General features: G+C 39.3%; 1 protein-coding gene and 1 non-coding gene across 5 annotated transcripts in view; one reads left to right on the top strand and one right to left on the bottom strand.

Annotated features, from left to right (window-relative positions):
• LOC126468975 (ankyrin-1-like) overlaps nt 1-17,043 on the top strand; it is a 101,866-nt gene that overhangs the window by 75,980 nt on the left and 8,843 nt on the right. The window lies entirely within an intron of this gene.
• Nucleotides 15,957-16,031, bottom strand: Trnas-cga (transfer RNA serine (anticodon CGA)). Its single transcript has one exon. It is a non-coding gene; the product is annotated as a tRNA-Ser (tRNA).

The raw sequence follows: 17,043 nt of genomic DNA on the forward strand, positions 1-17,043 counted from the left end.
GCTGTATTCAATGAAGTGTCACTTTGTACTAGTACTTCTGAGTGGGACGAAGCAAAGCCAAGTTAAAAGCTGAGTCTTTGGTCTGCCTGTGGTCCGCACATCCTGCAAAAGTGTACTTCGTCATTCTGTGGCCAGCTCTACATTAGGAAAGGGGATAGGATTGAAGTATAGAAACCATTAATTAATTTTCATGGCGTGGACCGAATGATTTGTGTAATGATTTGGTTGAATGTGGATCAAGTACAGGAAAAACAATCATATTCACAAAATAATAGATTGCTGTAATCCTGTACTTTATACGAAGGTTCTATCAAATTCAAGAGTGCACCAAATTGGAACAATGATATGATGGTTGGGATAAGCACCAGAGTAAATATCAGTAGCTGATGATGAGTTGTTTACAGTTTTTATAACTTCTGTTATGTGATCATCATTCTCTGTGTCACCAAAGATTCTAATGCCACCTCCAAAGATTAACTTGGTAGAAAAAGCAAAGAAAATTACCTGAATGGTAAAACGTTGATACTAGTTTCCTCTTCACATAAAAAAATATTTGAGAACTGAAGAAAAAGCAGGAAATAGAAAGAGGAAAAGAAAAAATTAAAATGAAAAATTTTTATGCGGAAAAACCAAAAATGCGAAGATCGGGAAAATGACATTTGGGAAAACTAGACCCATTTAAAAAGTTAAAGAAAATGGAGAAAAACATGAGTCTTAGACTTCATCAGGCAAAGGGGATGAAGCATGCATGTTGTGTAATAGGCTACATTCAGACCCAGTGTCTATCTTGTGGCTGTGGCATGAAGAACATTCCAGTGCTTCAGGAAGAAGACAAATACTTTACCTGCAATATCGATTCTTAATAACATGTTTTTGTTTTTTATTACAATCATTTATTGAGAACTTTGCATATATTAATGTAGTATTTTGAAAATTTAAAATGATTTGTCAAAATCAGTTTGGTACTTAAAATAATTTATGGTATCCATTGGTAGTACTCTCAAGAATTTCTCAATGTTTTCATATAGCTATTGCACTAGAATAAAACTACTATCTCATTTTTGAGGTTTTTTCCCATTCATTTAAATGAGTGCCCCATTTTATCCCATTTTGTAGAGATGGGACAAAAATGGGTATTTTGCACCTAACAAGGTTATTGTTTTTTTTTGTAGAGGTGGTATATTTTAAGCTGAAACTGGAATAGCTTCATCTTGCGGAATAGTTGAGGCACCTGAATAACCTTAATTTACTAATCTACTGATCGTGAAAGTAATTTATGTGAATTAAAAATTAATGTCCTACTTTTTCCCTATAGTATACAGCTCTGCAGTTCATAGGCATATGGAAAATTTGTTTCTTGTTTTATTTAAGGTGTGTTTACACTGCAGCCTCACTGCTAGCACCTCGTTGCTTGCTGATGGCACATAACATCTTGCCGCTTGTTGGAAGCCTGTTATATTATTTACTCTGCAGGTATATCTTGATCATCTTGCTTTGTGCCAGAAACCTTTACCTTGCAGCTGTTAGATAGCTATTTAAGTGCATTATTTGCAGCTGTGTGAAGCAAAAATGATATTCTCTGCATCAACAGTAATAGGAGTTCGTTCATGCCACAAATGTGGTTAAAGAAAAAGAGATATGGATACAGCCTTTGAATGTGGACTGTCCATACTCTGATAATTTCACCAGTTCTGTCAACAGCTCAGAAATTATCCAGAACATTTCCTCCGTTACCAGCGTCACACCACATTTTCCAATCAGTTGTAAGTATTATTGAGCTGGAAGTACTTCAAGAAGTGAAGTATTGTGCTACAATACTATTAACGGAAGAGAGGAGTGATTAATAGAACTACTCATTCTACCTCATGTACTACATCCGGATTGTAGTGAGCAGCTTGACATGCAGCGATGATTCAGATTAACCCTAGAACACCCATCCTATTTTATCACAGTAGACACGTGACCTGACTCAGTGAGACTTGTATTTTTTTCTTCATAATGTTATATTTTCACCAAGATAAAAATGAAAATTTGAGTTAGCACCACTTTAGCAAGATTTTATTAACATGAATTTAAATATTTAATACAGATAAGCAAACAAATTTTTATTTATTTTTTTTCTAAAATTCACGGATTGATAAATTCTGGAAAAATACTGTATATCTGTTGTATTTTTATATTATGTTGATGGTATTCTTGAAAAAGTTTTGTTTTTGTGTGTTGTTTTCACAGACAGCCATCATTGTACTTCATTGCAGAGGTTAAATATTCACAACATATGTTTCTTCTGTTGTTGATACAAACAATTTTCTGCATTCTTTGTTTTAAAGATTGCACTTATAACAATAATACTACTTTGCTGGAATTTTTTTCTTCTACAGTTTGACTGGTGTCTTGAGGTTCATGCACAACACTTTCCATACAGTGGAGAACAGGTTTCTGAAGCTCTAGTTCTAGCCTTATTTTTATATGTGTTTGAACCATATCTTCAGTGAGTTCATCAAGAAAGATTTGAAGCTTAGATTTAATTTCTTCTACATCATGTGTCAATTTTTTATTCAAAAATACCACATACAGTGCAACCTAACAAACAGCTGAATTTATGAACAATGAACCATCGGATCCAGTGAATACACCCCACTTTTCATCTCACTACGGTACTTTTTTCCATCATACGTAGTGTGTGACAGTAGAGTGTGATCGTGTGTAGAAACAAATTCTGTAGTTCATTCCTCCCAGCTTTTCTTTGGCAAACATTCTCTAGGTACAAATGCTTTATTTTGTTGAGAAGCCCCTACAAGTGTCAGCCCATGGTCTACTGGGAAATCTGAGAGACCCATGTATGTGAAGAAATACCTGTCGTCGTATTTCAGCAACTAGTGAAACAGTCTGTTGTAAGATAGGTGACAACATTGAAACCAACATTTTCACCGCATTCATATCCTTCTTTTCCAAGGTATGCCCTTTGAGTGTGTGGAAATTTTTAGTCACATATACAGGGTATTACAAAAAGGTACGGCCAAACTTTCAGGAAACATTCCTCACATACAAATAAAGAAAAGATGTTATATGGACATGTGTCCGGAAACACTTAATTTCTATGTTAGAGCTCATTTTAGTTTCTTCCCCCTACGTTCAATGGAGCATGTTGTCATGATTTCATACGGGATACTCTACCTGTGCTGCTAGAACATGTGCCTTTACAAGTACTACACAACATGTGGTTCATGCACGATGGAGCTCCTGCACATTTCAGTCGAAGTGTTCGTACGCTTCTCAACAACAGATTCGGTGACCGATGGATTGGTTGAGGCGGACCAATTCCATGGCATCCACGCTCTCCTGACCTCAACCCTCTTGACTTTCATTTATGGGGGCATTTGAAAGCTCTTGTCTACGCAGCTCCAGTACCAAATGTAGAGACTGTGCTCGTATTGTGGACGGCTGTGATACAGTATGCCATTCTCCAGGGCTGCATCAGAGCATCAGGGATTCCATGCGATGGAGGGTGGATGCATGTATCCTCGCTAACGAAGGACATTTTGAACATTTCCTGTAACAAAGTGTTTGAAGTCACACTGGTACATTCTGTTGCTGTGTGTTTCCATTCCATGATTAATGTTATTTGAAGAGAAGTAATAAAATGAGCTCTAACATGGAAAGTAAGCGTTTCCGGACACATGTTCACGTAACATCTTTTCTTTCTTTGTGTGTGAGGGATGTTTCCTGAGAGTTTCGGCGTACCTTTTTGTAACACCCTGTATACAAAATTTTTATTCTGTACTTAAGAAGTTTTGAACTCGTATACTACCTAAATGCACACTGTCCACAGAATGGAACTAACTTTTCATGTATCATAAAATTTTTGTTTGGTATGTAATATTTCCCAAGACTATGATTTATGGTTTGCCAAAAGTTCCTGATTGCAGCAAATTCATCTTGCTCTCTTTGAACACTTATTGTAGCTTTATCATGAAGCTACAAAAACAGTAAAAATGCTTCAAATCTCTGACATCCGTTGTAGCTCTAAAAATTGATGGACCATACTTCTTGCTAATGGTTCTCTTACATTGGACAAATTGCTTTTTAGATGATCAGCAATTGACAAAGGGCTGAACAGAGCCATTATTTCTGTACTAGTAAATTTTCAGTTGGCAGTTGGCAGCCATGGCAGATGAATGCAATGAAGTGTGTGAATGTGAACAACAGCAGTGGTGGAGTGTTGAAGAGTTGTTGAATACAGTACAGTGTTCTCCATAATTTGCAGGTTGCATCTGTGTAATACTGTTGTAATAAATATCATGCCTGTTGGAATTTTCATTCAGTTTGTGTTCTCTGTGATTTAAAATCAATGTTAAGGGAAAATCAGTGGTGTATTTACAACTAGCATTAACTTCTGTTCACTGTATAATTGTTAAGTGTTGGTTTTGATCCATGAAATGGCACTACATAGTTTCCTGATAGTGAGGATAGCTTTAGGTGATGTTTTTGAAAGAGATTAAATTTTCCCGAACTAAATTTTCGAGAACTATTGATTTCCCTGAAACTCGCCCCCCCCCCCCCCCCCCCTCACTAATTAGTAAAATCCGGGCAGCTATCATCCGAAACTGAGTATCACATTGCGTCTGAGATATTAAGCAACGGAAAACATGTTTTCAATTTTGTCAGTGTGGGGTAATGCTGCACACGGCATCTGTGGTATTTTCTGTAAAGTCACACATGCCTCCCTTCTCTCCCTCCCCCGTTTTGTTCTAAATAGCAAGCATTTCAGGGATCTCATGGTTTGTTTGGTGTGTACAGCCCTTGCAAACCTGCATTTCCTGATCTGAGAAATGGCCTCTTTAAAGCAATTCACAGGCTTATGGCATCAGGAATTGTGCTGCAGCCGGTGCACCATGCGTGCCCCCCATCCATACATATGACGTATACTGGTGCTGCCCACATTGAGGCAGCTGAATACCTCACAGTGCCGTTGCAGTTTCACAACAGTGCTTGTGTTCTTGATGCACACAAAAGAACTACATATTTTAGAAACGATTTTGCAGAAACTTCAATTTAAAAAATTGGTAATATCACGTTACTCTGACTCGCTACACAACTGTCAACTAGCACCATTTTCATTATTGTCATAATTATTATAATGATTCAAATTTAACTAACCCATTCGTCAAACCTGATCTGAAAAAGCCTATTCTGGTGCACTTCAGGTTATATGATGTTGCGTAGGATACATAGCTAACATACAGAAGTAACTTTTGCAGTAGAAATCAGTGACATAACTATTTCCAGTCTAAACTAAATACATTTTAAATAGTAGATTTTTGGGCGCTAATGACCATCGTAGTTGTGCGCCCTAAAACCACAAAAATAAATAAATAAATAGTAGAGGCATGATGCCCTGCACTGTAGTCGTGGTGTAGACACACACATCATGTGGCATATTTGTCTGTATGACAAGCATTTCAGTTTATTGCCTGCAATGTGAAAGCTTTATTCACAAAACAGCGTGTGGTAATGCTTACTGGCAACAAAGTATTATTAGCAGTTTAAAGTTTAATAGTATTCAGAACGTGTGCTCTCTTATCTTAGAGGGTGAAGTAACGTTACTAGATAAGAATATGTAGGGTCATTTCTTCCTTCTATTGATTACATTTACGAAGGATCAATTCAAATTTCGACTAAGAGATTGAATAGAAAGTTTAGATGATGTAATGTAAATGGCTGTCTTTAGAGGCTATTGATCCACACTAATTCGTGTTCTATTTACAACTTTTCCAACAAAATTCCAAGTTGAATTAAAATAGTCGCAGGTGGTTCTGAAGTTAATGTAAAACCATTTCTCACCCTGATAATGTGTTCCCCACTTTGACACCACGGAGAAAGGGCCCCAGTAACCACGGCATACCTGAGATTTCTGCCCTGCCGGACGCATTTGTCCGCCAGGTGGTTTTGCTGTTGTACTGCACCGTTCTCTGCGATGATGCCGCCCATTAGCTGCAATCTGCGTTTACTGCCGCACCACCTCAATATCACACTAGGTAAAGTGCTTGTCCTGACAGCCTCATGATATTTTCCTGTTCTGGCTCATATGTCACACAGTAACTACACTGATGGAAAGAAAGTCGCAACACCAAGGAGGAATTGTGAGACATAAATGGAAGTTGCTAGGCGTGTTTCTACATTTGAACATGAAGCCTACTCAGATTTCGCGCCAATATGAGGATGCAAATCAGGTTTTCTTCAAATACGTGCCGTAACAGCTGTGAGCATTAGTTAACTTTGAGGGACTCGCATTCGGGAGGACGACGGTTCAATCCCGCGTCCGGTCATCCTGATTTAGGTTTTCCGCGATTTCCCTAAATCACTCCAGGTAAATGCCGGGATGGTTCCTTTGAAAGGGCACGGCCGACTTCCTTCCCCGTCCTTCCCTAATCCGATGAGACCAATGACCTCGCTGTCTGGTCTCCTCCCCCAAAACAACCCCAGTTACCTTTGAGAATGGACAACATGAGTTGATGTTGGTCAAGAATGCCTTTAAGGTGACATGATTTCATCAACACTTCACTGAGTTCGAATGAGCTAGTGCAGTAGAACTACGAGAAGCTGGATGTTTCTGCTACAGTATTGCAGAAAGACTTGACAGGAATGTAGCCACTCTACGTGATCGCTGACAGCAGTGGTCACGAGAATGCAATACCCAGCATTACATTGAATTTTCCTTTTGGAGGGTCACTTTTAGGTTGACACTGTGGAAAAGGCACATAAAGTGTGTCTTAAGAGTGAAACCATCGCCATCAGTCAGCACCTGAGGATAAGGTGTATTCTGTCCTGGAATGTTTCCAGGAGCTGGAACATTCATAGTGTTTTCTTCAAGTCTCTAACCTACGTTAGATGCCTCAAAAATCCATCGATCATTATTTTGTCCGTAATCAGCTATTAACACCCAAGCTCCAAAACAGCGTCGTGTGATTTGTTCACCTGAGACATTTGTGAATGACACATAAAGCTGAAACAGTGATGGACACTGTTCTGTGATGTATAATGAATTTACTGTGGATAAAGGTGTAAAAGGTTTGTTCGAGAAATTGACCCCTTTCTTCTTCTTCTTCTTTCGATTTCGGCCATCTTTGGACCACGTTCAACAATTCACTTGCCCGGCTTTTTGATCTTTTTTTTTCTCTTCCCAATATTTCCTCATCATTTTCGAGTGGTTCCTCCTCCGCTCTTCCGACCATTTCCTGTTATTATTCTTTAGTTTCGTTTCTTCTGGAAAACACTTAATTTCGTTCACTATTTGTCTAAACTTTTCCCTGTCCCTGATTGACTCACGGGTGACATTAAAATAGGCCAAATCCTTTTTCACCATCTGTATCCAATTATTGTTGGTTTTTTCGTTCCTGTTACTATGTTCAAACACTTTTCTTGTTAGTCTGTTTCCATCCATCCTCGACAGGTGACCATAAAACGTTAGTCTGCGTTTACGCATTGCCTCACTCACTTTCTCAATAGTTTTGTATATTTCCTTATTACTCTTTAGCTTGTACTCTTCTCCAATCTTTCTCGGTCCTAATATTTTTCTCAAAATTTTCCTTTCTTTCTTTTCCATGTTTTCTATTTCCCCCTTTTTGTTAAGAGTTAGGCACTCCGATGCATACAGGCATTCTGGTCTAATGACAGTTTTATAATGTCTTAATTTAGCTTGAATCGAAATGTTTTTTTTTGTTATATATGTCTTTGGTTTTTTGAAAAGCAAATTCCATTTTCCTTGCTCTCGCCTGGTTTGCACTCTTGTCTAAACCATTCACTTGAATTATTTCACCTAAATACTTAAATTTTTCTACTCTCTTAATATTGCCGTATTTAGTAATAAGATTTTTCTTGTTATTTCTATGATTAGACATATACACGGTTTTTTCAAATGAAATCTGCAGTCCAGCTCTGGCCGAAACTTCTTGTAGTTTCTCCAGGTAGTTCTGAGCTATTTCTTCGTTTTCTGTAACTATTGCCAGATCGTCTGCAAAAGCTAAACAGTCCACTTCTATTTTTTCTTTTTTTGTTCCAATTCTGATGTCATTCTTGGTGCCTTTGAGTTCTTCTTTCCATATTCTCAATATCTTTTCCAGTACGCAGTTGAAGAGGATTGGGGATAAACCATCACCTTGTCTAACACCTGTTTTAATTTCGAACTTCCTTGAAATTTCACCCATAAATTTAACTTTGGCCTTACTGTTTGTTAGCGTCTGTTTGATAATTTGAATTGTTTTCTTATCGACCCCAAATTCTTCCAATACTTTCAGTAATGTTTCTCTATCTACCGAGTCGTATGCTTTTTTGAAATCTACAAATACTATTGCAAATCTCTGGCCTCTTGAGATTCTGTAACGAATTAGTGTTTTCAGGTTAAATATTTGTTCAACACAGGATCTACCTTGTCTAAAACCTGCTTGATATTCACCTATTTTTTTATCCAGAACTGGCTCCACGATTTGAAGTAATTTCCTTGACAAAATTTTGTATCCTACTGGTAGTAGCGAGATCCCTCTATAATTATTAACATTCATCTTATCCCCCTTTTTGTGTAGTGGGTGTATCAGGGCACACTGCCAGTCTTCAGGAATTCTTTCTTCGTCCCAGATCTTCTTAAACATATGTTCCAAAACTTGTGGGAGGTTGGTATCCATTATTTTTAGGATTTCTGGTACTATGGAGTCTTCACCTGGGGCTTTATTGTTTTTTAGACTGTGTATTATGTGTTTTATTTCTTCAGCGTCTGGAGGTTTTGACTCGGTATTAGTATTTCGGTGGTTTTCAAAACTCATTTTATCTTTGGGTGGTTCACAATTTAGTAGATTCTCGAAATATTTTGCTAATATTTCACAATTAGTCTTGTTTGTCAAACCTAGCTTGTTCTCTTCATCTTTAAAACATAAATTTGGGGATTGGTATTTGGTTAGCTGTTTTCTAAAAGTTTTGTAGAAATCTCTAGAATTATTTCTTTTAAAGTCTTCCTCAATCTGTTCTAGGTTATCCTGAAATTGTCTTCTTTTTTTATTACGGAAAAGCTTGGCTGTTTCTCTTCTCTGGATTTTAAAATTGTCAAGATCTTGAGGATCTTTTGTGGAGTTCCATTTCTGCCACAATTTCTGTCTCTTCTCCAGGTTCTCATCACATTCATTGTCCCACCATGGATGTCTTCTTACTCTTTTCACGAGACAATTTTCTTTTGCTATTTCAACTATTTCGTTTTTGATCTCCTCCCATCCCGCTTCCTTATTTATTGTGGATATGCCATCGCTATCTTTGTGCAATGCTCTTTGAAACCGTTGTTTAATTTCTTCATTTTTTAAAGTTTCTGTGTTATATTTTGGAATTTTGTAAAAGGTTTTCTTCTCTTTTCGAAATGGGAGTGGTCTGAATTTAATCGTAGTCAAATAGTGGTCTGAATCAACATCAAGGCTTTTCAGCACTTTAGTGTTTTGAATTTCTTCTTGACAATGAAGTGAGATAGCCACATGGTCAATTTGGAATTCTCCGAGAAGTGGATTTGGTGATCTCCATGTTTTAGTTTTTCGGCTCAGCTTTTTGAAATGTGTTGTCATTATTTTCAAGTTGAAATGCCTACATACCTCTATAAGCCTTTCTCTACATCTATAAAGTTTTAGAATACTTACAGGTCAATGTAAATCTATCAAGTGGCTGTGCAGTAGTACAGTCTTGATAGTAATTGTAAACTAGCAAGTTATTAACTGCCAGACTAATAGAAGAGTATGTTAGCAAGCCTATTACCCACAAACCTGCTATTCAATTTACTGCTTCAGTCATGAGTGTCAGTTGCTCCAGTCCAGTTTATAGGAAAAAAGTCATGTATTCACAGAAGAGAGGAAAATTCTGGAGACTTAATATCGTCGAACGCATGTTGTACTCTGATGTAAAGATGACATCCGAGTTCAAACTGCCACCCACCATTATGTAGTTCAACTCAGCATTGAAGAAGCATGTACAGAAGACTAATTTTGGCACCCAGACTCGGATAACTAAAAAGATTACATGAACCTACACCTGTAAATGCAACTGAAAGCCTGCAGCACTAGTCCCGCAACCAAGCATTCCTACTGCTAAAATATTGGTGGCAGCAGAACCTAATTTTGGGAAGAATAACAGATCCCCAAGACAGGACAAGAGCATCAGCATAATGTTTCCGTTAAAACAGCCTTAAAAATATCCCCAAAATACAGGTTATGGACCAAACGTGACAAGCCAAAATAATTGTGTCATAAGCTATCGGACCATACAACCTTGGTCCTCTCTGAAGAATCACATGATGTCACCACCATCAGCGCTATGGAACTTCAGCAGGAGGGAGACTGGGGTTTTCTGGCATTGAGTTGGTCACCTAGGACATCATCAATGATGTCATTGACAGATTTTCCCACCCCTCTCCTCTCCATGCCTCTGACAGGGCAATTACCCTGTGTGTAAAATGGCAGACAGCTTTTTTTTTTTTTTAAGTTGTTTTCATCCACTACTATGATGTTGCTGTGGCAGTAGGGGTGTTGTATTAAGCATCAATTAATAGGAAATTTAGAAATCCAAAATGGAGCATTGTCATGCTGGTGGTAAAAGATCACTTTTGATAAATATAGAATTCAAAATGGCTGACCTGAAATACTGATACAGCTCAGTGGTGTCAGAATCCAGGATGCTAGGACAAAGAGAAGTGAACAGTATGCTGATCTACTTAACATGTTTTTCCTCCAGCTGTTATTCAAGCTGTCGCCAACGCTTGTCATACAGCAACATGTTATTCAAATTCAAACATCATGAACCCCGCTTTTCCCCTTAGTTTGAACAACTGCCTTTTTGACACCACAGTTCAAACAGGTGGTTTTTGGATTTTACATTAAAATGTATGGTTGTAGCTATTGTGCTGTATAGTAGGAATACTTGAGTGTTGGACACCACACCGAGGGGAAAGGATCTTCTGCAGTCTGGGGATGTGCTGCCACTGCCATCTTACGAATAATTGCCAATACTCCATAATAACAATGAAGTCAGATGAGGGACACAAATTTCCACACAGTTTGCATGCAAATAGCTAAATCTATTGCAGATTATTTTGAAGATGTGCTTCTACCTGCCGGCTTTGGTGGTTTCTTATAACCACAGTGGACAAATGGCAGAATGATGATTGTTCTACATGTATGTTTTATACTCAAAAGCAGCCAATCCAGACTTCATAATAATCATATTTTTGACAGTATGGCGGGGAACAACATTCTGGATCGAGAAAATGTTTTTCTGTGGCTTTAATAACATGACCTGTAGAATACTTGTGCAGTCTGAGGCAGTAGACCTCTTAACGAAGCTGTTACAGTAGTCCAGGCCATCGATCCATTAGAAGATTTTTCTTTTAAAAGCAGGTCAGTTCCACTTTGTAACAAGTGTGTGCATTTTGTGTAAATAATTCACTGCAGGAATTAATGCTGACAGGGATTCGCTGGCTGTTAGATATTGCTGACATGGGTGACAGACACATGATTGCTGGGGCTCTGGCAGCAGTCCTGACTCGTAGCACACCTAATGTGATAAGGTAGGCACTGTAAAGATTCATGTTGTTGACTACCGCTGAGAAACTGACGTTACAGTATGTATCTGTGATGCACTGTAAACTGTGTAGAATATCGAAACACAAATTTATATTCTCTGTACCAAGGAATAGTATTATTTGCTAATTGAAGTTGTAAAAATGAACATAGGCAAAATGTATGCAGTTATTATTCTCTAGCCATTTTAGAGGAATGCTAAATTTTTCTTATTACTTAATTTGAATGTTTTACTATCAGTTGCAGTATTGTAATTGAGAGAATCGATGTTTTTCTCCGTAATCTACCAACTTACCAGCTGAGCTGTAACTTCTTCACATCTATATAACCCATATTGTTGCACTGTAGTGGAACAGTTCAGTAGAGACCTAAAGGGAAGCAGTTATAATGTAATTATCATCGTCAGATTTCATTGTTCACTCATCATCCATATTTTCACTTTTTCCCATATACGTCGTATGTTTAATCGCAATTTTCATGTTTTCAGTATTACATGTGTAAATCAGGGCCGGCCACGGTGTGCCAAACTTAACGTGTGCTCAGTCTGCTCGCCAAGGCTCTGCCTGTTTCAGCCCTTGTCAGAAGTATCTGTTACAGCATGACATTTCGTTTAGTACTCCAGTGTGACATCTTTCGATTGGCTATATTCTTTGACAGATTCGTGGTGTTAGCACTGTTTACCCTTTGCTATTTGTTCGGGTATGGACATTCCAGGGCCAGTGGATGCTCACACAAAAAAAGTGAGTGTAGCGATCTATCATCACAAGCCTTTTAAAAAGAATGAGAACGATGGAAGCGCGTGATGAGAATTCTCATTATATATTAAGCAGTCGCATAAGCGACGGGTGGTGTATGAATTTGCAGTTAACTGACATTACTCTAGCATGCAGAAAGAATTTAAAGATTCGGTTGACGATATTAACACTGATCGACAGATGGGATTCGTTGTTCTGTACATCAAGAAGCACTTTGCGCTAAATTTTCAGGCAAAGAGACCATAAAGAAACTGGTGGTACGTATAGTAAAAGTTTTGAAGTCGCACATATTAGTCCACTGTCACTTACAACAGTTGTCAATGTAACTCAGTGAAGAGCATGAGGACAAATATTTCTGCTAAGTACATTGGTTAGGTCAAGGGGAATGCCTGGAACGATTATCATTTTAAAACTCGATATTTATGAAGGAAAGAGTGCATTAACAAAAATTAGAACATCCGGAATAGATTGCGGGTCTCGTATTTTAAGTGAACTTCATGCACACTGCTCACAGTAAGACACTGCAAAGTTAGATACAACTTCTTTCTGACTCGATGGGGATGAATTTAGAAAGAAAATTGAGCCACAGAAATGGTACATTCTGACATTAACAGTCCAGTTTCCCTAAACGTTTTCAGGACACTGCCAATCGCACATCTGCAATCGAGACCGTTCGCTGTTCCAGTTGAAAGTGCTCCTGTGCACATGCAAACGTAACCGATTAATTCGCAATGTAATTCACATTTCAAAGACAAATCTTTTTACATTAAAACTAAAGGACGTGTACATCGCTTTCTGTAGGTACAGTTTCCATGTCTCCATAACGTGGTTGCAAAAGTGCATCAACATTACAGTCGACATATTTGTGTGAAGACCTTAGATGATTGATGATGATGATGTTGTTGATGATGATGTTGATGATGATGTTGATGATGATGTTGATGATGATGTTGATGATGATGTTGATGATGATGTTGATGATGATGTTGATGATGATGTTGATGATGATGTTGATGATGATGTTGATGATGATGATGATGTTGATGATGATGATGTTGATGATGATGATGTTGATGATGATGATGATGATGATGATGATGATGATGATGTTGATGTTGATGATGATGTTGATGATGATGATGTTGATGATGATGATGATGATGATGATGATGTTGATGATGATGATGTTGATGATGATGATGTTGATGATGATGATGTTGATGATGATGATGATGTTGTTGTTGATGATGATGATGATGATGATGATGAAGACACAACACCCAGTCATCCTGGGGCAGCAAATGAAAACTCGGAAGTTTAGATACGCACGAAATGGCGTTTTGGTGTCATTGTTGAAAAATAAGAAATAAAAGAACTCATTAACAGTTAGCGAACAGACGGCTTGGAGAATTACATTTCATTCTACACAGTTCCCTGTTTTTTCCTTACTATCGAAATTTTTTCGTGGTTACTAAACAAGACAGTGAATGCCAACAATGATTTCTTTGTTGGGTTGGTGCTCCTTCAGCATTATTAGAATCATACACGCGTTTTGTTTTGTGATTGCGAAAGCATAATTAGTATTATATAAAAATCCAAGAAAAGTGTGCGAAGGGCAGTTCAGCAGCCACCGAAGCTTGTATTTGTTGACTAGTGACGTTAGCTGGTCAGATGTAATAAGTAAGCATAACTTTTTAGCAAAACTCGGCCCTTAGAAATGTCAGTATAAATAATCGTGTGTGTTAGTAAACATTAGGTCCCAATATGCTATCGTATCCAGAATGAGATTTTCAGTCTGCTGCGGAGTGTGCGCTGATATGAAACTTCCTGGCAGATTAAAACTATGAGCCGGACCGAGACTCGAACTCGGGACCTTTGCCTTTCGCGGGCAAGCGCTCTACCAACTGAGCTACCCAAGTACGATTCACGCCCCACCCTCACAGCTTACTGGCAGAAGTAAAGCTGTGAGGACGGGCCGTGAGTCGTGCGTTGGTAGCTTAGTTGGTAGAGCACTTGCCCGCGAAAGGCAAAGGTCCCGAGTTCGGTTCTCGGTCCAGCACACAGTTTTAATCTGCCAGGAAGTTTCATGCTATCGTATGATTGTCATTATTTTCATAAAATGCCGATTTTTTATCAGTTAGCTGCGTTTGTAACGACTCATATTCGATTGTCAACATACTTAGTTGTGGGTCTAATCTATGCGAATGGCAGACGAGTAATGATCTAAGATTGCCACTCTCGTTTCAGAACGTAGAAAATTTGTTTCTCTATTACATGCACGGACTAGACGCGCTGTTAATACGTCTAATAAGCACAGTTACAGTGGTGTAAAATTGCAACACTACAAAATAATTAATGTAGATTAATGAAATTTCGGCAATCATTTTCATAGTTAACATATTGAAGTGATTAACATTGCAAAATCACGCGTTAATGTAAGCGTGAGATAACCCATTGCAAATGTGAAATGCTGGTATGTGAATAACCGGTGAGACCGACAAAATGTTGAATCCAAGCATACAAACGTGAATACAATTTGCTGTACATGTGCTGGATGTCAGATTGTGGGATGACGTTCCATGCCTGTTGCACATTGACGGTAAGCACAGGGACTGTTAATGCTTTTTGTGGATGAGGCTGGAGTTGCCCGATGATGTCCCATAAATGCTTGATTGGAGACAGATCTGGTGATCGAGCAGACCAAAACAGCAACATTTGGACCGTGTGTAAGAGAATCTTGGCTTACGACAGCAGTATGTGGGCAAGCGTTATCCTGTTGGAAAACATCCCCTGGAATGCTGTTCATGAATGGCAGCAGAACAGGTCGAATCACGAGACTGAAGTACAAATTTTCAATTAGGATGCGTGGGATAACCACGAAAGCTGTGACCTCCCCGGGTATTGCCTGCACTGAGTTTGACACCTCACCCATGGTCGAGTGGGAGATCATTCCAGAGTCTGACAGGCAGCGAAAAACTTTCGTGGGGCCGATCGTAGGGCCTCCCCGGTTCGTTTGACGAACAGGTTTCGGGCGTTATCTGTGGCTGACGATGTCTCTGGTCCGGATGCAGTGGGCCACCCCGTTCCAGAGGAAGCTTCTCGGCCCGCAAGGTCTGGGCATTCACAGAGGGTGGGTTTGCTGGTAGGTGGGAGCTCCAACGTTAGGCGCGTAATGGGACTCCTTAGGAGCATTTCACATTTGCAATGGGTTATCTCACGCTTACATTAACGCGTGATTTTGCAATGTTAATCACTTCAATATGTTAACTATGAAAATGATTGCCGAATTTTCATTAATCTACATTAATTATTTTGTAGTGTTGCAATTTTACACCACTGTAACTGTGCTTATTAGACGTATTAACAGCGCGTCTAGTCCGTGCATGTAATAGAGAAACAAATTTTCTACGTTCTGAAACGAGAGTGGCAATCTTAGATCATTACTCGTCTGCCATTCGCATAGATTAGACCCACAACTAAGTATGTTGACAATCGAATATGAGTCGTTACAAACGCAGCTAACTGATAAAAAATCGGCATTTTATGAAAATAATGACAATCATACGATAGCATGAAACTTCCTGGCAGATTAAAACTGTGTGCTGGACCGAGACTCGAACTCGGGACCTTTGCCTTTCGCGGGCAAGTGCTCTACCAACTGAGCTACCAACGCACGACTCACGGCCCGTCCTCACAGCTTTACTTCTGCCAGTTTTTTAGGTTAGAAGGTCTCAAGGAGGGGAAGGAAGCCAGTGTGCACTCTGTGTGTATTCCGGGGCAGTCATTCTGGATGTGGAAAGGGTGCTTCCGGATGCCGTGAAGAGTACAGGGTGCAGCCAACTGCAGGTGGTGGCTCATGTCGGTACCAATTACGTGTGTCGCTTTGGATCGGAGCAGATTCTGTCTGGTTTTGGGCGGCTAGCGGAAATGGTAAAGACTGCCAGTCTTGCTTCCGAGATTAAGGTGGAGCTCACCATCCGCAGCATTGTCGATAGAACCGACTGTGGTCCTTTGGTGCAGAGCCGAGTGGAGGGTCTGAATCAGAGGCTCAGGCGGTTCTGTGACCGTGTAGGCTGCAGATTCCTTGACTTGCGCCATCGGGTGATGGGTTTCCGGGTTCCGCTTTATAGGTCAGGAGTCCACTACACACAGGAGGCTGCTACACGGGAAGCGGGGGCTGTGTGGAAGGGACTGGGAGGTTTTTTAGGTTAGAGGGTCTCAAGGAACCACAGAACGGGCGTCCGTCAGAAAGTGGGCAGGTAAAAGACCGTGAGGTGGTAGTAGAAACGATTGGTATTGTAGTTGTAAATTGTCGTAGCTGTGTTGGGAAATAACCAGAGCTCCAAGCCCTAATAGAAAGCACTGAAGCTCAAATAGAGCGCTGGCTAAAGCCGGAAATAAGTTCAGCCGAAACTTTTTCAAACGATCTAACAGTGTTCAGAAAGGATAGATTAAATACAGTTGGTGGTGGAGTATTTATTGCTGTCAGAGGTAGTTTGCCTTGTAGCGAAATTAAAGTAGATAGTTCATGTGAAATAGTATGGGTGGAGGTTATACCTGACAATCGGACTAAACTATTAATTGGATCGTTTTACGACCCCCCCCCCCCCCCCCCCCCCCCGACTCAGAAGACATAGTTGCTGAACAGTTCAAAGAAAACTTGAGTCTCATTTCAAATAAGTACC

The sequence above is a fragment of the Schistocerca serialis genome, chromosome 1 (genome assembly GCF_023864345.2).
Source record: "Schistocerca serialis cubense isolate TAMUIC-IGC-003099 chromosome 1, iqSchSeri2.2, whole genome shotgun sequence".
Taxonomy (NCBI): Eukaryota; Metazoa; Arthropoda; class Insecta; order Orthoptera; family Acrididae; genus Schistocerca; species Schistocerca serialis.